The following is a 21,302-nucleotide window of genomic DNA, read 5'->3' as shown; positions in this document are numbered from 1 at the left end:
TGATGTCAGAGCTCTGGGTTGGAATCTCTAGATGTTCTTGGCCTTTCCTTCAGGGTCTTAAGATGTCTGCCACAGACCTAGTCTGTGACTTTCAGAGGCAAGAAACTAAGGGCTTCAAAGAGTTGAGTTTCTGGGCATGAGGTTTCTTCTGATCAAGGAGAGTAGGTCTTTCCCAGGGGCCTTCAGCATACTTCCTTTTACATCCTTTTGGTCAGAACTAGGTCATATGCCATGATCTAGAGCAAACCTGGGCCCACCTTTCCTGAGACCAAAGAACTCCCAACATGAAACGGAAAACAAAATCAGAATTCTGCTAGCAAAGGTAAAGGGACAGTCTTTGGAGAAGTCAAAAAATGTCTCCCAAGCTCATCACACAACGTCCTTAAGGCCTTTCCATGTGTGTCTGTTTGCCAACAACACTCACTTTGCTTGCCAGGGGAACTCCCACTCAAGCACCCTCGTTGGCCTCCTCTGACCGCCCAGCAAAGGTGGTGTCTTCTCCTAAGTTGGCAGAGACACTTGGCCATGTAATTGACTATTATGTAAATGACTTTTTAGATCCCAGTCACTAGAGCTGCTCCTCTGGGTCAGGCACTCTTTTCTCTTTTGTATCCTCCGGGCCTGACATTATGCCAGCACATAGTAGGCCTTTAATGAGTGTGTGATGAATTAAGGTTGAATTTTTTCATTTTTTTTTTTTTTCTGACACACAAGCCACGAGTAAATCCAAAGTCATACATGTTAGGTTGGATTTAACAACGAACACACTTTGGAAGATCTTATAAAGAGTACTCTAGATTTGATCGTTGCTCTTTTGTGTTGCTTTACGAAAAATACGGCCATCTCCTATTAGTATACACCAAGTTTATATTGGCATAACACTTCTACGATGCTGAAGATCTTTCTGGCAAATCAGTCACTGTAAATCCTGGAGAGTGGTTTTATAAACTTAGTAAACCACTTCAATCTTGTGTAAGGCACATTATACAGGGTAATAGCTTCGTTGGGCCAAGTAAGTTTAGGTACAGTTCCACGATTGCATTAAGCTAGCCTGTATTGATATACCCTCAATGTTAAACAGCTTCTTAATGAGGTGAATTGCCTTGAAGCCATTGGATAGTGCACATACACACACATGAATACGTGTAAAGTCATCACCACCCCCAAAACAACTACAGAGGCAGTAATTATATAATATTAATGATCAATATACAGTTGGATGTACCCGTTTCTAAGGTAGCTGAGTTGATTCTCAGTAATGGGTTTCCAGAAAGGACCTGGTCCCCACAAAAGTACCTTCAGGTTCAACAGCCCATGTAAAATATAATAAGTGCATAAATAATTTAGCAAGAGAAATAGGTAGCATTATGGCCACACTTCTGTGTGGCTGTTATTTAAGAGCCTGGCAGCTTGGCAGTTAGAAACCACTATGTCCAGGGTGCTGTAATTCACCATTTGCTCAGAGTTAAAATGAGGCAGAGGAGAGCTCCAGGCCCCTCGCTCATTTTTTATTTAGAGGTGTTTTTTTGAATCCATTCGGCCATTTAAGTTCTAAAAATAGAAAAAGGGAAAAGAAATAAACATGATTCAAATTTAGGAATTTAGAGGCTGCTTGGAGCCCTCATTAGGCAGGGTCTGGGAGGCATTTTCTAAGCAACGTTCTACAAACTTGCAAGTGCGTGGTGCGAGTTTAAACATTCATTTCATTGTGCTTGTGTTTCTTTTTAATCCCTAGATGGTGGTTTACGGGGCAGAGTTTTTCGAATTCTAATCTTTTTATATGCTCAAGCACATAATTTTTGCTGTATTATTATATTACCTTTTCTATTATTCACCCAATGTTATTTGTAAATGGACTCAAGTTTTTAGAACTTAGCTAAATAAGTTGAAAAGGAAAATGTTGTGGACCAATATAAATAGAAAGAGCAACGTCATGTCATAAACAGATGCTGTCATTTACTTTTTCCTAACACACTCTGAAATAAACATATATGGACTCAAACACAAGTCTAGTAATTCAGGGTTTATGCTGAAAGCATCTCAAAGGACTGTCGGTGGCACTTTTAGGGAAGCACTGACTTACTGGTTAGGAACGCACACCTTTTAAATGGGGCAGGATTGATCTCGATCCCATTTGCCAGAGTGCCATTTGCCATTTGCTGGATGACTCATGAGCAGGTCTGCTTGTCTTTCTGAGCCTCAGTGTCTGCATCTGGAAAACAGGGATAAAAATTGTTAAGCAGTTAGTTGCGAGGATAATATGAGGCAATGCATGGAAAGCTCCTGTCTGAGCTCCCCACCTAGAGCAAATGTCCATGAAATGTCAGCTATGATTATTACTCATCTGTGATTGGGGAGATGTGGGTGATTACAGAGCACCAACCGCCAACAAACTCAGTTCAGAACAAATAAAATACATATACAAATAAGATAGTTTACGATGTGACTTTGTGGTAGGCTCTGGGGACACGCAGATGATTCTCAAATTGATGGTTATAAAGAGCTCATGACAGCAGGTGTATAGGAAGTGCAGTGAGAGGTATGTGCTCAAGTCATTTTGGCAGACCAGAGGAGAACATGATGAAACTCAGCATCAGGAAAAAAAAAATCCATACGTCAGGCCTTTGCTGATGGGTTACGGGGACATATGTCAGTACTGGAAGGTACCAAGTAAATTGGATTTCTGCTGGAAAACAGAAGATGCATGAAATTCAAACGTACATACAGCAATGGAGACATATCATCATTTACTTCTGGGCTTGAGTGACATGAATGAATTGGTGAATATCATTTTCAAAACCAAATAATGGTGAAGCAACATATAAATGGAATTTTGATTTTCTTTCCTTCCATTGAGGTCACAGACAGGTGGTTCACGGATACTTTAGATTGGGCTTGCAGAGTAATTTACCTTTTTTTTAAGTTATTACTTGCTATCATGTAGAAATTATGCAATTTCATAAGAAAACCAAGACTTGTATTTTTTTTTTTTTAATGGAAGATGTGGCCATCTGGATTCCTACATATGGCAATTTGGGGCTGGAGTTAAGAAGTTGCTACTCTTGTAAGATGGGGCGTTTGCTATCTAGTTCGCCATGGTCCCAATCCATCCAGATGATAATGCTGACTAAGGAGTCAGGCAAGTGGGACCCTGCCTTTGGCCCCATGCCTTAGAGGCACCACTCTGTCCCCTCTCCAAAGGTGCCCTTCTTCAGGCAGCCAGAAGTTCATTGAGCCAAGGGATGCCTGCATTACCTCTTATAAACCATACTACTGGAGCCGAGGGACCCTGGAACTCCATGCCCATATGACCTGTGCCGGCTTCCAGAGCCTGTAGAGACCTCTTTGTCAGTTAGTTCTTCCAAAGGTGAATGGCATACATACCCTGGGCCTAAGGAATGGAAGAGAAAGCTAGGGTGTTTTTGTGGGGAGGGAAAGGAATGAAACTTGAATGTGCAGGCCAAGGTGCCCATCCACTTGCACAAAGTCCTTTTCTGTGTGAGCTCAAGTCAGGTATGGGAAGAGTAGAAGAGTAGATGGTCTGTTGCAGTGTGTGTGTGTGTGTGTGTGTGTGTGTGCACGTGTGTGTGTTATCTTGGGCTAGGGACCAGTTCTCTCTGTATCATCATCTTTAGGTAAGGAAGTCTGAGGAGTCCGAGAATTCTAACTTTGAACTTGGCCTTACAGGTCATTGTAAAGGTGTATTTGTCAATGTAGGAGACTACCCGATACTTCAGTTTATTAATTCTATTTATAACTTGTAAGTATTTCGACATATGGTGGATGGACTTCCATTTATACTCTTTCCCCGGGCCTGCAAATGTTAGTAAATATTAATAGTGGGCCAGCAGGTGGATCTCACTTCTTTCTCTTTGCTGCCTGACCCCCATTAGTACTTGAGTTTGTGGCTCCCACTAAACTGTGAGCTCCATGAGGGTGGCATCCAGCCACGCCGCCCCTCGCCATGTATCCAATTAATGTTGAATGAGTGACTAGGTAATCTGAGAGCAAATATTTCAGGTTAGTCCTTTTGGAACTACTTTCTTCTGTCATCTATGTACACACATCGCAATTATTTAAAGTTTTCTCCTTAGAAATATGATTAATCTCTAGACTTTTTAAAAATTTTTTTTAATGTTTATTTATTTTTGAGACAGAGAGAGACAGAGCATGAACGAGGGAGGGTCAGAGAGAGAGAGAGGGAGACACAGAATCCAAAGCAGGCTCCAGTCTCCGAGCTGTCAGCACAGAGCCCAACGCGGGGCTCGAACTCACGGACTGTGAGAGCATGACCTGAGCCGAAGTCGGCCGCTTAACCGACTGAGCCACCCAGGTGCCCCCTCTAGACTTTTTTTTTTTTTTTTGGTGATTTCTATTTTTCTGATTTAAAATGAATTTATATGCATGGCAAAATAATCCAAAAGGTTTAAACAAGCACAAAGAACCTCATGCATTGCCCTAACTCCACGGATGCCACCATTATTCACATTCTGATATCTTTATTTCCAGTCTTTTTTTCATCCATTTCTTTTCATAGTTGAGACCCTGCCCAGAGATTGATGACAGTAAGCTGCCACACTCCAACTATTTGAGCCATGTTTCTGCTGCTGTTTGTCATCCCTGTGATGCATTTTAAAAGATAAATTGCCTAAGAAACTTCTCGATTTCACGGAGAAATATCGAAGTGAGGAGTGTTATGAACACTTTCCAGAGAGGTGAATGACCAGGTTCTAAATTTGTGTGTGGGGAGAGTTCATGATATATTCTACTTACCGATCGTTCATCATTTTTATCAACATCATGATCGCCATCGAAGGTCAACTATTAGCCATCTAATTGTTTACAGCCTTTTTCCGTGGTGCTCTGTCTGAAAAATGCTGCCTACGCTTGGCCTGTTCCATTTCGAAGGTGACAGACTGCCCTGTGTACATGCACGTGGTTCAGTCAGCAGTCCATACACATGCATCAGGTGACACACCCTTGAGATTCCAAGACTATCCAGGCCAAGTGGGGAGAGATGACTAGATTCCAAATTGCAGTAAGCATGACAAGCCAGTAAAATAAGGGTGCCATGGGGACACGGAAGAGAAGCTGCTTTACTCAGCCTGGGCTCCGGGGAGGGCTTCCAAGAAGAGGCGAAATTTGAGCGCTGTCCGGAAAGCTGAGCTAGGGGTTGGCAGGCGTGGAAAGGAATTGGGTGTCGGGGTGAGGCCCCTCAAGGGTGTGGCTGGTGAAGAGGAGAGCACCTAACCCACACTCATTGACAACTGTGTACTATGTATTGAAGGGCCATGCTGGATCCTCAGAAGATAGAGATGGACAGATTAATGAATGACTGACTATATGAACAGACCTTTGGGTGACATCCCACCTGATAGAACATTTCAGATCTACATCCTGATAATGAAGCCTAAGTCCGAGGCATTCTAGAATATCCCTAATAAAAGTAATTTAAAACACCCTCTACACTCTGGCAGTGCCTGTCAAAAACGTACATAGCCCATGACCCAGAAATTCTATTTCTTGGTTTCTGCTGTAAAGAAAAAACCTGTTCAAATAACTTGCTTGTGTAAAAGGGTATACATCACAGCACTCTTCGTAAAAATAAAAAATAAAAAAAAAATGGGATCAACCAAAATGTGCAGAGATGAATGGTTGTCAAAACTAGGCTATATCTATCCCATGGAACTGTATGGAAAGTTAGGGTTAGTAGATTTATATACGCACAGTAAAAGCTCCAAGACAGCTGAAGGGGCGGGGGGGGGGGGGGGAAGTCAAGCAACATACATACAATATATCATTTGTGTAAAAAAGTGACTTTTACATTGTGCGGGCACACAAATATCATGTTTCCTATAGTTACAGAGATACACAAGTTTTTATTAGTTCGATAGAGACACATTTCATACAAACACTCAGATAACAAATTAAATGCTTTACCAGAGGACGGTTGTTGAACCGCAAACCCGTGGCTACCTGTGAGGGAGGGCAGAGATTGGAGGAGAGTACAAAGAGCCTGTATTCTGTGAATGAGTTCTGCAATTAAAGACTAATTACAGCAATGAAAATGTTCTAACTTTTGTGATAAATCAGTACCACCTATCTGGGAATAAATTGAGCAACATGAAACAAGACACTAAAATGTTCCTAGCCTGCGAGTGAGTCATTTTCCTTTTAGAAATCCATCCAAAGGAAGTAACCACAGAGAGCTGCAAAGATTTTCATATAAAGATATTCAGTGCAGGGGTTCCTGGTGTGGCTCAGTCGATTAAGCGATTAAGCATCTGACTTCGGCTTAGGCTGTGATCTCAAGGTTCGTGAGTTCGAGCCCCATGTCGGGTTCTCTGCTGTCAGCACAGAGCCCGCTTCAGATCCTCTGTCTCCCTCTCTCTCTGCCCCTCCCCTGCGCACGCTCTCTCTCTTTCAAAAATAAACATGAAAAAAAAAAAGATGTTCAGTGCAGTACTATTTATCATAGTGGGGGGGAAAAGGAATCATCTGAAGTGTTCAATTAAATGGGTAACACTTAAGTGGTAAGTTTTCATATGGAATGTTGGGTAGCCATCAAAACTTGGTTGCAGAAGAATTTTTATTGACTTGTAAAAATGTTAACAAAGTACTATGAAATCAGAATATAAAAATGTGAAGATAGTATGATCCCTAATATAATACAAGCACAAAGGCACATAGACAAAGCCCATGAGGGTGGGGTACAGGACCCAGGAGAGCAATTTGACTGGGTCTCATGTTCACTTAAGGTCTCAAATTTAGCCTTTTGACACAATCTCTCTCTCTCTCTTAATGTTTATTTATTCTTGAGAGAGAGAGAGAGTACAAGTGGGAGAGGGGCAGAGAGAGAGAGGGAGACAGAATCCAAAGCAGGCTCCAGGCTCCAAGCTGTCAGCACAGAGCCCGACCCAGGGCTCGAACCCACAAACTGTGACATCATGACCTGAGCTGAAGTCATACGCACAACCAACTCAGCCATCCAGGTACCCCTCGACATGATCTTTAAATGCAGTTTTATAAATAATCACAGGGATACTCTGAATAATTACACTTACTCACAGATATACTGTTGCCATTTAATAATCATGTGACTCTGTTTGTGGCATGTAAACATTTAAAATACAGCGTAATTTTCCCCCACCCTGCTATACAGTATTGCTTCACAAATAGAGGAAGCCCCGACTGCTCACTCACTGAGAGGGCCTGTTCTGCCACGGGCACACAGGGGCAGAAGGAAACACCCCAAGTAGGACTGTGCACTCTTGGTGGTGGTATTATAGACTTTTTAATGGATAGTTTTCCCCTTTTCCTAAATTTTCTATACTGAACGTGTTGTATTTCTTTCATAATTTAAAAATAGCTCTAAAAATAGAGTAAAAATTAAAACAAAAAACAAACAAACAAACAAAAAAAAACGGAAGAGGAAATGTCCTTCTCTAAAACACAAAAGCAGCTCCTGGTTCTAGAATGTGCCACATCAGGATGTCCCCAGCCGGAGACCGAGGCAGACTGGCACCAGGGCTGGACAGAAAGAATGCAGCTGGACCCTGCTTCAGTACGTCACTGAAAGGCCAGCGGTGACTTCTGCCCCCACCCCTCCCTACACTGCGCTTCTGTGTGAGGCCAGAGCAATTCTGCAGGCCAAGGGGGCAAGACAATTCTGGTTCAAAGCAGGACCTGACAGTTGGAGGGGGTGGGGAGATAATCCAGGCTCCTGATAAACTGGGCGAACCTGCAGCCCTAGTTCCGTGGCTCTAAATCAGGGTGCGTGGGAGCCAGGAGGAGCTGCTCATTTGCAGGAACAAATGGGATACTCAGGTCGGGCTGATAAATAAATCCCTTTATCAGGGGACTTCAGAATAGGATTTATTTGCATGACAGACAAACAGCACCTCGGATGGCAGGCACAATAGGGTGACAGAAGACACGAATCACTAGATTAGAGTAGAATCTCTTATTAATGGATTCGGGCCCTATTCTTGACAGGTTCAGGGTGTGTGTGTGTGTGTGTGTGCGCGCGCGTGTGTGTTTTATAGCCAACAAAAGTGAATGCTCCTTCCCACCACCCTCCACTCTCGTGCTCCACGATTTCCTTTTTCTCCCCCACTAACAAAGCGGGTGTAACTGGTTCTATCAGCAGAACCAGCACACTGGCGTTCAGGGTTTCCCCTCGTGAGGAAATCGCTCCTGCCTCCTTGCAGGAGACACACACGCACTGGTAGGTCAGGGAGAGTATCTAGTGGCGAGCAGCTGGGGCCGGGAGCCAGCACCCTCATTAGAGAAAGCTGCTGCTATTTCTAGCCTGCCTCTCTTCAGTGAAAGCAGGTCATTACAAACACAGCGCGTTTTTGCATATTAACCAAATTAAAATAATAATATGTTCTCTCCTTTCATGTGCTGTACTGATAAATCCCAATTTATGAATGAAACATGCTGATTAGTTAGTTAAAAAATAATTAGTCCCAGAATGTGTTTCTGAGTCGGAGACTTAATGAATGCACACAAATACGTTTTCCCAAGTCCTCAGCCCATTAGTCTTTTAAAGCAAAATATTCATAAGACGCGTTCGTGAGAGACACATGATGAAGTAGCCTGATTTTATTTTTCTTCTTTTCTCACTGCGTGGGGGTAAAATTTGGATGTTATTTGGTGCCTTTCAGGCTGGGTCACTTTAGAGATATGGATCCAAGCAATGGCTGTCATACTCGATTGGGTTTTGACATTCAGAGTGCTGAGAGAAAAGGTCTCAGCCCAGAAGCTCCTTCTTGTCCTGGAGAGGACCTTCGAATTCTGTTATGGAGCCTTCATTTCTGGGGTCCAAAGGTTAATTACACAAAGACTGGGGCAGCTGAGAATCAGGGGCTAGCATCCCCAAGACCAGGGTGCGGTCAATTAGATTTTCATCATGTTCCTACATCTGGGAAAACCAGTACTGGGTTTTGGACAAAATCTAGGTATTTGGGCCACTGAGAATCAGGGGGTTCCAGACACTCCAAGGACAGAGGAGCAAAAGAATGACCACCTAGCTAAGGGCCTTTAACCTGAAGACCAGCTGACCATTTCTAACCTGGGAGGCTGTGCACGGCACAATTGTACCTTCCTGGGGCATTAAATTCTACGGCTTGTACTACATTGTATATTGTAAAAAACCACCCTTGAAAATTCCTTACCTTGCCCAACGGATGTATGTCACAAATAAGATGGTTAATTTCCGTTGTTGGACCAGACCGCTGTTTCTTTGATTGAACCTCCTGCGAACTACAGGCTTGCATTTAGGAACTTTGTTTTGGACTCTCTTTCCTGCGTCTCTGCCTTGACCTTTCCTTCGGCCCGCAGTTCGCCCTCTTGAAGTCTGTCTAATGAACATGCCCTCACAACTCAACTCAAGCATACTCTCCTCTATGAAGCTCTCTCCTAGCCCGCCACGAGTTGATATTCCCTCAGTTCTGTGTAAAGGCTGGGATCTGTTCTGATGCGTTGGGCAACCATTCAGACTTGTCTGTCTGCACCAGTTGTAAGATATCTTGAAACTCCACTCGATCCCTCCTCCCCACTCTGTGGTCCCACAGCACTCTGCAGGTATCTCCATCTTTGTTATCCTGGGTTTTCTTTGTTGGTTTTTCCTTTTCTGCTTCCCTACCTGACTGTGAGTCAAGAGAGGACAGGTTTGACTATCATTCATCTCTGTAGCTAGCCCAGGGCTGGCCACTAGAAGGTATCAATAATGGAGAGAGGGAGGGGACAAGGAGAGAGGAAGATGGGTAGAAGACGAGAAACATGGGGGGAAAGGGAGCTGGTGTATTTTGGGCCCATGTGCTGATCACCATGAGGAAGTGGCCGCAGGCTATAAAGCTGTCTTTATAGACACCTCCCCCAGCCATCTGCCCCCAAAACTCTGGCACAAGAAATCTCTGCCTTTCCTAGAAAAATTTCAGCTCCTATGCAAATGGTATATAAGTGTTGAGTATTATCTGCGTTTTGCATTTGGAAAGAAAAAAAATCTCTTGCCCTGGCCTGTGTCTGTTTTATTGTCCAGCCCTTTGAGGCTCTGGTCTGTGAGTGTCTGTGCCAGTGTGTGTGGCTGAGAATGGGCGCTTTATGTGCAAAGGAAGCAAGGCTTTTTTTGGCCGGTTCTCTGAACCCAGCTGCCAGTCACAGGGCTGGCTGCCTCAATCCGCATCAAGGAAGTCTCGGTCTGTATTTGAGTCCTGTGCTAAGGAAGCCGCTGCCTTTCAGAGCAGGCCTCTAGGACATCCCTCGAATCGGGAGTGCCCTGGGCCATGGAAGGCTCGCAGCCCAAGTGCCAGGCAGCACAGAGGAAGGGTACAGAGCCTTTATGCGCCTTTCTCTTCGGGAAGCTCCGTGCTACCGTGAAAAGGAATCAGGCTGACAGTGCAAATCTGCCTGCAAATCTTCCGCTGGGCGATCTCAGGCAGGCTTTTCGACCTCTCTGTGCCTCAAGTTTCCTCATCAGTAACATGGGGAGAACAAAATTGCCACCTTGATAGAGTTGCTGTGACGAATTGACACAACGCACCTGATCACGTTTTGTGAACGGAAAGGTTAAATGCATGTGTCGGTTTGTTAACAGGAGATCAAAATGGGGGTTTTAGCAGAGGCACCAAGGTGCAACAGCGGCTACATTTCACGGGCGGGGCGGGGCCAGCCAAGCGAAGCCTTTACAAAAGAAAAACCCAAAAACCAGTTGCACACTTCTCCAAGCTCTTCACCACTTTGGAGGAGAGAACTGGGTTGGGCTGTTGAAATGTGGGGAAGAGTTTGTGAAAACTTCTTCGGAAAAGGAGTTTGTGCTTCGGCCTTAGCCCTTAGGCCATCGGGGACTCTCAGAGAGCTTGTGTCCTGTGCCCGGCTGTGGGGGGTGGGGGGCCTGGGTCTGGCGCATGCTCTTGGAAGTGACCGTGGCTGATGGCAGCAGAGGAGGGGAAGTAGGGATATGACCCTAGGTGGCAGGTGAGAGGTTGTAATCATAGGTGGTCACAGCAGGGACGTCTCCAGAAAATCTAAATGTCAACCTAAAACATCTGTCACACTCAGAGAGTGCAAAGCCATCCTTCGACAATACACACAACTGAGAACTTTTCTATCCCCCTTACCTTCTTGGAGGATCCAGAAAACAGGCTCGCAAGCTCACGGAGGAGCAGAAATGCTGGCCTATCAGGAAGAGGAGAGGAGACAGAGGTAATGAATGGAGGCAGTGTCCCTGAATTAGGACAATCACTAGACCTTCTATGACCTAACAGTGATTAGGAAACTCATGGGCCTGACCATATTCTCATTCTGGAGCAAGGAATAGATTGCACACAATGAGTAGGTATAAAAGGAAATGATAGGCCAAAAATAAGAAGTTGTTTTATAGGAATCTTGCTTGTTCGACGTATTGGATACATTATTATCACTTATCCAGCACGAACCATGTGCTAAGCGCTGTGCAAAGCACTTTATATTCTCAAATAACCCACGGATGTAGGAGCTGTCCCCATGTTCATTTTGCAAAGGAGGGAACTGAGGTTCAGAAAAGTCGGATAAACTGCCATAGGTTGCAGGATGGGTGGGAAGGAGCCGGGATTGGGAGTCAGGTCGTCAGGCTCTAGAGTTGCCCTACCCCCTCCCACCTCAGTAGGCAGTGTCTCAGTAGGCAGATCAGACAAGGTATTTGGTGAAGGGCTAAAGTTGTCCTTCATGCCTCCAAGTGCACTCAGCTAAAAATACTTCAAGAGCGCACAGGAATTCTCAGCAATCCCTTTGGGGAGGGACTCTAAGGAGACATGCTGTTTTGGTTAGAATGACTTGGTTTTAAATATCAAGACTCACTCAGGCTAGCTTAAGGCCAACAGGGAACATGACCGGGAAGACACAGGGATGTGTTCCCATCGCCTGTCGGGACTCTCTCTGCCTCCTTCCCTCTCCTTTCTCTTTCTTACTCCTCCTCTTTTTCCCTCTGCACATTCCACAGTCCATTTTGCAGAATGTGGCTGCCTCCGATCCCAAGTTAGGGGCAGGCTCCTCAATACCAGCTCTGCAGAGGCTGAATCCTGATTAGAAGTGCGGAGACAGTTTATATACAGTGAATATACACTGAGTACCTACTACGTGCCAGGCATTATCTTAGACATTTGGGATGTAGCAGTGAACAAAACAGGAGAGAAAAATCAAATCAAACAACTCCCGGGGGTGGGGGGGCGTCCCCTCCAGTGAGATTCTGATTGGTCTCTTTAGGGTCAGCTGACCTCTTCCCCTGGTCCAGTCAAACATGCCCGGGGGCGGGATCACAGAGTAGAGGCTGGTGGCTGGAAGCCCAGCCAGGAGACTGAGCTAGGTGTGGAATCCAAAGCTGTCAATCCCTGAAGCCATCCCAGCCAGAAGATTTCAACCTACAGTTGAGCTAGTTCTAGCAAAGTTTCAGCCCTTCATAGCGGCTGCTCCCCTCTGTTAGGTCCCACTGGCAGCCTCTCTTGGGAGGGTCCCCACCTCATCAGACTCGTCCCTGGTCTCTTTCATGCCAGGTTTGATACACATTGTCCTTTATCCCACCCTTTTGTGTCGGATGAAGCCAGATCTTATTTCCCTGTTGCTTTTTGTTCGTCTCTCCTCCCTGAGTGAATGCCTTTCAGGGGGGAAATGGGGCGGTTTTGCCCTGCCCTGGTGCAGGCATTGAGCGGAGGCAGAGCGGGAAATGGGAACCCACCCAGAGAAGAAACTATATACTGGGGCTCTTGTCCCCCATACGGTCCCTTCTGAGCCACTGACACTGCTTTGTACAGCTGGGCCTGGCTGTGGGGACCTGGCTGAACAGGGCCTTGTCAAAGTGTCCTCATCCTTCACTGTCCTGCAGGAGGGAATTACGGCGACCTGGACAGTTAGAGTCCTCCCCTGCTTCCTGTTTGATGGTCACTGTGATCAGCTTCGGTCCTGCCAGCTGCTGCTTTCCAATTGGCCGGGTTCTGGGCCTCCCACCTCCCTACCATGGGTACAGCCATTTTCTTTCTTTCCTTTTTTTTTTTTTTTCTTTTTTTTCTTTTCTTTCCTTTTTTTTTTTTTTTTTTCAACATGAGCTACTGCACACTCCGTAATGGAATAGATTACATCAGACCCTGCATTTGCCAGCCTCAGCGCTAAGCTAACTTCTCAGAGGACACCAACCTGGTTTATATTGGGATGGAGTTCACAGTGCAGAATCCGCCCCCCTGGGGGGGGGGTGGATTTCTGTGGGATCCCCAAGTATTGCCAGTTGCAAAGTGTGGCATTTTGAATTTTCCTCATGGTTAAGAACAGGAATGTCCGAGTAGGGGAGACCAGGATTCAATCCTGCCACAGCCACTTGGTTTGCACAGTCGCTACGCATGTGACTCAACCCTTGGTGCCCCAGCGTCCTCATGTACAAGGAGGTTGATAATAGTTTCCTCGTTGCATAATTTTAAGTTTGAAGTGGGACAACGTATGTCAGGTGCTCAGCCTGGTTCCTGGCACGTAGTAACGACCCAACACCCTGACGGCAACTGTCAATGCGTTTGTTACATCCCTCCTCCTACTCTGTTCCCCCCACGTAATCTCCACAGAGACGGTGGGCTGGAGCCAGGCTCTGGGGTCACACAGACCTGCAAGGTTGCCTATTCTAGGGTTGCCCTGAAGACTAAATGAGATAATGTACAAAATTCGAATAAGCACGTGTGCTATTAAGCATGTTCACACATCTTACTGATTTAATCATAGCACCTCCAAGAGGTAGGTACCATTATTCTACGGATTTTATGCACAGGGAGGCCGAGCCATCAACAGGGGCCTGATGTAACTGGCTCCAGAGTAGGAGCTAGGATAAGGATGAGGCAGGAAATGGGTAGAGAAATCATGTCTGTTCACCGCGTCAGTCCCACGCGCAGCCACACGGCCTGAAGTGCCTGGCACCCAGTAGGAGTTCGAAACAACGTGAATTGCATTTCTCCATGCTGCAGATCTGTAACAACAAGGCTACAGAGCAGAATGGGTGTTTGGGACAATATCTGTGTGAACCATTAGGGAGTAAAATCAAGCCGATGATACGACCAAGTAAGGTTGAGACAGCACCTACTGTGCGTCAGGGGCTCTCCTGAGGACTTGGCGTGTGTCATTGCAAATTAGTCGTGAGAAGCACCACATACGGTAGGTGAATACACCCCCGTGGTTTGTGTGAGTTCTGTCCCCTTAGACGTCTGAGATTCCTGATCTCACACGAGGGCCGAAAACCACTTTTTCTTAGAACTGGCAGGAAAGAGTCTTGTGAGCGGCCCAAACTGAACAGCAAACAGGATGTGCAAAGATTTGGAAGGACAACCTTGTCATGGCCAAATTTCCAGCCTTATTTTCCACCGGTCCAGAAAAATATATGCACAGAGTAAAGCAGTATCCAGGCCGAGAACCTGGAGGTGTCAGTCAGGGACTGGCAGGAAACAGATGGCACACTTAAATTAGTGATTCGAGAAGAGTTTAATAAAGGAGCTATTTACAAAGATGTGGGGAAACCACAGGGGTAGTGCAGTTCCCTGGGGCCAGTAATAGCTGAGTGCTGTCACCTCTCCTAGGCCTGAAGGGAGAGGGGACAGAGCGGTGACCTGAACTGTGCCGAAAGGCCCACCCTGCAGGAGCTGTGGCTTTTGGTAGAGGGACCCAGCCAACCCACAGTGACCCAGCAAGGCAGAGGCAGGGGACTAAATCCTGCAGCCTTGCTCTCCTCCCTCCTTCCCATCGCCCGCTCAGGCTCCCCATTGTTTGAGCCCAACCAGGAACCAGAGGGCAAGGAGGGTGGTCCAAAGATTCAATCCACCTAGATAAGCCTCCCCAGGGCACAGAACAGAGTGGAAGAGGTGGGAGCGTGGGACTGGATGGACAAAGGGAAGATTTCTGGAACACTGCATCTCAGCTATAACCACAGAGGCCATTGACTCCCTGGGACATTTGCAGGCAAAGAGAAGTTTGGGACCTCCATGGTGGTGGCCCGTTTCTAGGTTTGTGGAGTGGGATGGTGGGTGCACATGCCTGGCAGACTTGTGCTGGCCAAGCCAGGAGCCTGACGTCACCCTCTGTCCCTTACACCTTGAATGGGGTCTCTTCACCAACTCGAATTGAATGGAGTATTGAATCTCATTTTTTCTTTATGGCTACACTCTTCAAAGCCAGAAATAGCCAAAGGGGACTTTGCAAGCCCAGGACTGTCTCTGACTGCAAACGCAGTCATGTCCTTTAACACGGGCATAAGTTTTACTTCTCCTATGATTTCGTTTCTGATATTTGTGTGTCCGTCCCATTGTCTAAAATATAAACCCCACAATGGCATGTTTTATTCATCCCCACACGCCCAGAACTTGACACGAGGCTGACATTCTGTAGGATCGCAATAAATATTCGTTAAATCTTTATGTCCTGCAGTCCTCGGCAGATTCCAATTTAACCAGCATTTATTAAGGTCCTACTACTCTTCGAGCGCTGTGTCAGGTCATTTTCATATCGATTCTCTAATTTAATATTCCCCACAGCCCGAGTTTCTTATCTCCATTTTTACAAATGAGGAAACTGAGGCTCAAAGAGATGAAAGAGACAGAGCCTGGATTTGAACAGAGTTCTGCTTCCCTGGCCTAATGCTCTTTCCTTTCCTGCTCAGATGGTGTCCCTTGATTGGTCACCGGACAGTTACTTCATGCATATGCATGAGCTGACTGCATGAATGAGCCCAGTGGAGCCCCTGTGTATGTGTGTGCTTTGCGAAGCTCTGAAAGATACCGATGGTGCTGGCCCGCACACAATGTTTGCCCCAGTTTGATGGCTGTAGCCAACGAAAGTGCTCCTGGGTATCCTCCCCAACAAGTCTACCTTACCCCTGTCCTGCAGTGTGAGCGTGAGATCAGGTCAGATGGGGGCTGCCCCTACACTTGGCTTTTGAATGCAGGAGCCCGGCTCTCTCGTACATAGCTTGCTCCCATTGATTCAAAACACACATATTTCTGAGTTTCCTCTGTTGAACATCGAAAACCGAAAACGGTCAGGAGCTTACCCTTTGGTTGTTCTGGAGCCGCCAAAATTCGAATTGGCCAATAAAATTCACCTGTCTCAGAAGAGTCCCCAGTATGCCCCCATTTACCAGGAAGAGAACAAAAGTTAAAAGCTGGTCCTTATGCATATCCCATGTGCCCTGAATTTGCATATAGGTCTCTCCATGTTCATAACGGCCCTAAAGGTGGGAACTGTTTTTAGTCATATTTTCCAGGTGGTGGGCCCGAAGCTTTAGGGTGGTGGGGCCCTTGTCGAAAGGCACACAGTTAGGAAGTGGCAGAACCAGGACTCCAGGCAGACTTGGACTTTTGGCTCTTGCCAAAAGACGGGAGCAGCCCAAGGGAGCTTTCTCCAGCTTCTAAGCCCGCTGGCCTCAATCACAGGTAGGATCACCTCGATTCCTTCTCATTACCTTCTGCCCTATTTTACTGAGGATTCAGGGCAGATTCAGATCTGGCCTAGAAAAACATCATTCTGACCCCTCAGAGAAAGAAAGAGAGGAATGTGTTTCCAGGCTGTTCCGTAGAACCTAAGGCACTTTCATGACAAGACTTTCTCCTTTCTGCTAATCCTCGGGACACTTTGTCTTCCCCTTCCTACGGCCCTGTCACAGCCTGCCTTGTTTCTGCCCTGTCTCCCCCTCTAGGCAGAGGGCTCTTCCAGGGTGGAGTCTGTGGTCCATTCGGAGCCTCCCGTCACACCCAAAGTCTCAGTGTCCATCAATACGTACGAGTACCCATTGTATGCCAAGTTCCCTATCAGACACTTTCATAGCTGTGACCATGCTTCTATTTTGTGGCCACCCATGCAGAGCACATTGGAGGATTAGCCCATTTTACAGATGGGGATGCTGAGGCCAGAGAGGTGAAAGAACTTGCCCAACGTCACAGAGCTAGTCAGTCAAGGACATTTGAGCACTGGCCTGTTTTGCCCCACTACTGGCCATCTTTCTGCAACATCACAGCTTCTGAGAAAGTGCTCAGTAGATGTTGGTTGAATGACAAAGGAAGGAAGGGAGGGAGGAGGAGAAGGAGGAATATTGAAAACAGTTCAAAGACAGCAAAATAAAAGAGAAACAATAGACTATGGCAAAGCAGTAAATTGGTAGAACATGAAAGAAATGGATCTAGGGTCTAACTTCCTTTCTTCTAAGGTCGTGAAAAGAAAGGCATACACTCACGATCAGAGAAAGAAACATGGAAGAAGCTGGAATTTTAGCTTCAGATGGATCTTTCACCAGGCTTCCTGGGGGGATGAGAAGGCTCAGTCACAACATCAGGATGCACTACAAGGCACGTGTGTTCTATGTTGAAATGGTCATATTCTTTCCAATGAACTTGAGCAATTCGTATATATACAGTTTACATATATGTATATGCACAGAGCAGCTAGAGAAGTCACCACCATTGGAGTTAAATGACCTAGGTTCAATTTCTAGGTCTGTCCTTCCTGAGCTGCCCAGCCTTAGGTAGACCCTCTTGTGTCTATCAACCCCAGTTTTCTCCTCTGTAACATATGCTTCACAAGAGTCCTCATTTCACAGGGGGTTAGTAAATCTAAGTAAAATAGGAAATATAAGCCCCTACCAGGGATTTAGTTAAATGTTTCCCACATTATTGCATCTAATTAATTCATTTTATTCATTTAAAAACAAATTTTTTTTGAACATTTGTTTATTTTTTGAGAGAGGGAGGGAGCATGAGTGGGGGAAGGGCAGAGAGAGAAGGAGACCGGGGCTCCGAAGTGGGCTCTGTGCTGACCGCAGAGAGCCCGATGCAGGGCTTGAACCCATGAACCGTGAGATCATGACCTGAGCTGAAGTCGGACGCTTAACCGACTGGGCCACCCAGAAGCCTGTAACTGATTCATTTTAAATGAGGAAAAGGAAAGTAGCCTCCTCTGCTAGCAGCTCCAACACCGTACCTGGGATAGCACATGAGGCAGTTCAGAGCAGTAGGGGTTTCCATGGGGTCTGGAGCCAGACTATTGGCGTCAAAACCTGGCTTTGCCATCGCGAAGCTGGGTGACCTGGGGCAACTTACTTAACCTCCTTTGTCCTCAGTTTTCTCACCTGTCAAGTGGGCATAACCATAGGACTTGCCTCCTAGAGTTCTCTTTTTTTTTAATTTTTTTTTTTTTAACGTTTATTCATTTTTGAGACAGAGAGAGACAGAGCATGAACGGGGGAGGGTCAGAGAGAGAGGGAGACGCAGAATCTGAAACAGGCTTCAGGCTCTAAGCTGCCAGCACAGAGCCTGACGCGGGGCTCGAACTCACGGACCGCGAGATCGTGACCCGAGCCGAAGTCGGCCGCTTAACCGACTGAGCCACCCAGGCGCCCCTAGAGTTCTTAAGAAGAGTATGGTCCCTTGGAATCCTGCCTAGCACATAGCAAGTATTCAGAAAACGCCCGTTATTACAGTATTAGCATCATCATTTTTACGTTCTGAGTGTTTTTGTTAGGACTGCATTTCAGTTGTTGCACCCTCTCCTTCACCTGCCCTCCGCCCGCATCCCCACTGCTGAGCTGGGGGACCCAGATCTGCAGGGCAGAGAGGCATGACTTAGGCGAGGAGAGAGCCTCGTCGTCTTTCAATGATGTCAGGAGGGTTCCTTATCAATAATTGAACAGTTTTTCCAGGAACCCAATCTAGAGAGTGCAGTGCCCTGGCTGCAGCAGGGCCTGGCTGGCTGGGGCCCCCGGAAGCCTCTGGGCACAGTGGGGATTGTGATCTGCCTGCTCTGTGGGCAGAGGGTTCTGCTTGCTTGCTGGATGGGCTCCTGCCGCAGGGTGAGACTTGAGACCCGGGCCTCACTGCAGGGCCTTCACACTGCCCCCAGGTCTTGCCCCCGCGGTCCTGTTCCAGCAGCCCCCAAATAGATGGCCCTGTTCTTCACCTGGTATGCTCAAGGGATCCCAGAGCCTGTAAGTCATTCTGAACACTGACCCCCACCACTGCTCACTTTCAAGTCACCCACAGGCCCTGATGACTTTGTTTTTAAATATAACCCAAATCTGCTCGCTTCCTCCCTCCATTTTCGTCTCCACCACCCTAGTCCAGGCCTGCTGGGGCCCCCACAGAAGCATCTTCCTGGCTTCCCTCACCTCCACGTGCAACCCCACCCCCAGCCCCAGGGTGTATACACACACACACACACACACACACAGCAACTAAGAGTAATCTTTCTACGATGCAAATTAGGGTCCCGTCACCTCCGTGCCTAAAACGCTTTCACGCTTCTGTGATGCTCTCAGGAAAATATCAGCCCTCCACATGCACTCAAGGCCTGTGGCTAACCTCTGTCCAACCTCACCGGAAGCTCTTCATCCATGACCTTCCCCCCACCCCTCCCTCGTATCAGTCCCTGTCACAAAGACTTCACACCTCCAGGCCCTCACCCCTCTTGTTCTGTCTTCTGTGTCTGCCTCCTACTTATCACGCAGTTCTCAGATAACCACCTCCTCAGAGAAGCCTCTCCTGACCCTCCTGATCGAAATCGGTGACCCCACACCCCCACCCGCCTTCCCTCCACGGCCCCTGAATATTTCCACCGTGAGACTCACCTCGACCAGAATGATTTGGTCAACCTATCGGCTTCCTTATTTATAGTCCGTCTCCCCCACTAGAAGGAGAGCCTGTGTGGACACGGATGCTGTCCGTCTTACTCACAGCTGTATCCTTAGGACTTCAACAGCTCTGGTGCCCAGCAGGTAGGCAGTAAATATTTATTAAATGGATGGCTGGAGGCTGGGAGGGTGTGGAATGTTGTGGAACGAGCACTGGACTTGGAATCTCGAGTCCTAGGTCTGAGTACCAGCCCTGTGACCTGCTCCGTGTGTGTGTGCTTAAACCCCTCATTATACCTCTGAAGCTGCAGCTGGAGTCAGGAGACCTGGGGTCTAGCTGGGGCCCTACCACTTGCCGACCGTGTGACCTTGGGCCGCTTACCTTCTCTCTCTGGGCCTCCTTTCCCTTCGCGGTCAAATGGGGACTGTACTGTCTACTTCCCAGGAGACTTGTCAGTGGAATGTATGAATGGAGTATATGGAGCCGGAGTGTGGAATCCATGCATGAAGACAAAGTCCGGCACATCGTGGGGGCAAAGAGGGGGAACCTAGGGCCTGCCAGATCCTGTGGGCGTTCTGCACATAGCAGGGCAGATACATCCTGTGTTTGCACCACGGAAGCCACAGCCAGAAAAGCAAACAGCAACTATCCAGCCCCAAAGCCTTTTAGATGGTAACCCACTTCAAAGGCGCCAAGCCAAAGAAACCACCCCCAAAGTATGTGTTGCCTCCCTTTAAGGAGGGAGAGATCCTTCTGGACTTCATCGAGTTTCCCTTTTGGAAGGGGCTGCCAGGGAGCTCAGAGACACCTTGGAGCCTCAACCACAGGTTTTCCTCCTGCAGTGTGAGTGTCCGTTATGCAAACTGGATATAACCCAGTGGATAATTCATGGTATACAATTGGCTCCCCAGAGTCCCCTGGGGAACCAAAGGGGCCATTAGGTGAAAGGCTTTGAAGTTGTAACAGTTGCTTTGAGACTTTATCATAACACTGGCTGGAAAAGAGGATAAAGGAGATAAAAAAACATCTGTAAGATGTTTAGTACTAAAGTCAGAGCTGGTGGCCGTTAGGGGGGGTGGCACTTAATCTGATAGCACTAAATCAGCTGACATTTCGATTTTACAGCTATGAACTCCCAGCTACAGAACACCTTTACTGCTGGGACCCCTGTAGGAAGAATTCTTTTTATTATTGTGACTCTCGAGATCTCTAGTCCAAAGCCCCCTCCTCCCCCTTTTCTTGTTTTTGCTCACATTGCAACAATTTATTTCATAGCCATGACCAGGAACTCATGGCTGCGCCGGGGGTTAAAGGCAGAAAGGGCCATCAATGCTTAGCATGCATGTTTCCACCTGCTTGCCAGGATGTTGCCTTTTTTTTTTTTTTTTCTTTTTCTTATCTGTGAATGACATCCTGCCTCCATCAGATGTAGCCTGGCTATCTCTCACTCCTAAAGCTGACCTAGATTAAAAAGAAGCCCCTGGTTGGAAAAGAGGAGGAAACTTGCATAATGTCACTGCCTACCAGGTCCCTCCAAATACCCGACCGTATTTGAGGAAGGTAGGACTTATTCCACCCCACTTTTGTAGAGAAAAACAGTCTCAGTGCCATTCAGTAACTTACCAAAGGAATAGAGCCAGAAAGCGGCCACGCTGGATTGGAACCTTGATCTCCACAACTCTG

At 46.9% G+C, this 21,302-nt stretch overlaps 1 long non-coding RNA gene across 2 annotated transcripts; it reads right to left on the bottom strand.

Moving 5' to 3' along the window:
- Positions 1-1,936: 1,936 nt before the first annotated feature.
- LOC128778355 (uncharacterized) lies at positions 1,937-21,301 on the bottom strand. Of its 2 annotated transcripts, none has more exons than XR_008423954.1 (2): positions 21,243-21,301; positions 1,937-2,212 (listed from the first exon to the last, which is right to left on the bottom strand). It is a non-coding gene; the product is annotated as an uncharacterized LOC128778355 (long non-coding RNA). The 2 variants fall into 2 exon arrangements; XR_008423953.1 differs by lacking the exon at positions 21,243-21,301 and adding an exon at positions 11,124-11,181.
- Between the last annotated feature and the right edge of the window lies 1 nt (position 21,302).

Source organism: Panthera pardus, unplaced genomic scaffold (genome assembly GCF_024362965.1).
Source record: "Panthera pardus isolate Hobbes unplaced genomic scaffold, ASM2436296v1 HiC_scaffold_2, whole genome shotgun sequence".
In the NCBI taxonomy this organism is placed as follows: domain Eukaryota; kingdom Metazoa; phylum Chordata; class Mammalia; order Carnivora; family Felidae; genus Panthera; species Panthera pardus.
This window is presented reverse-complemented; position numbering and strand designations above follow the sequence as displayed.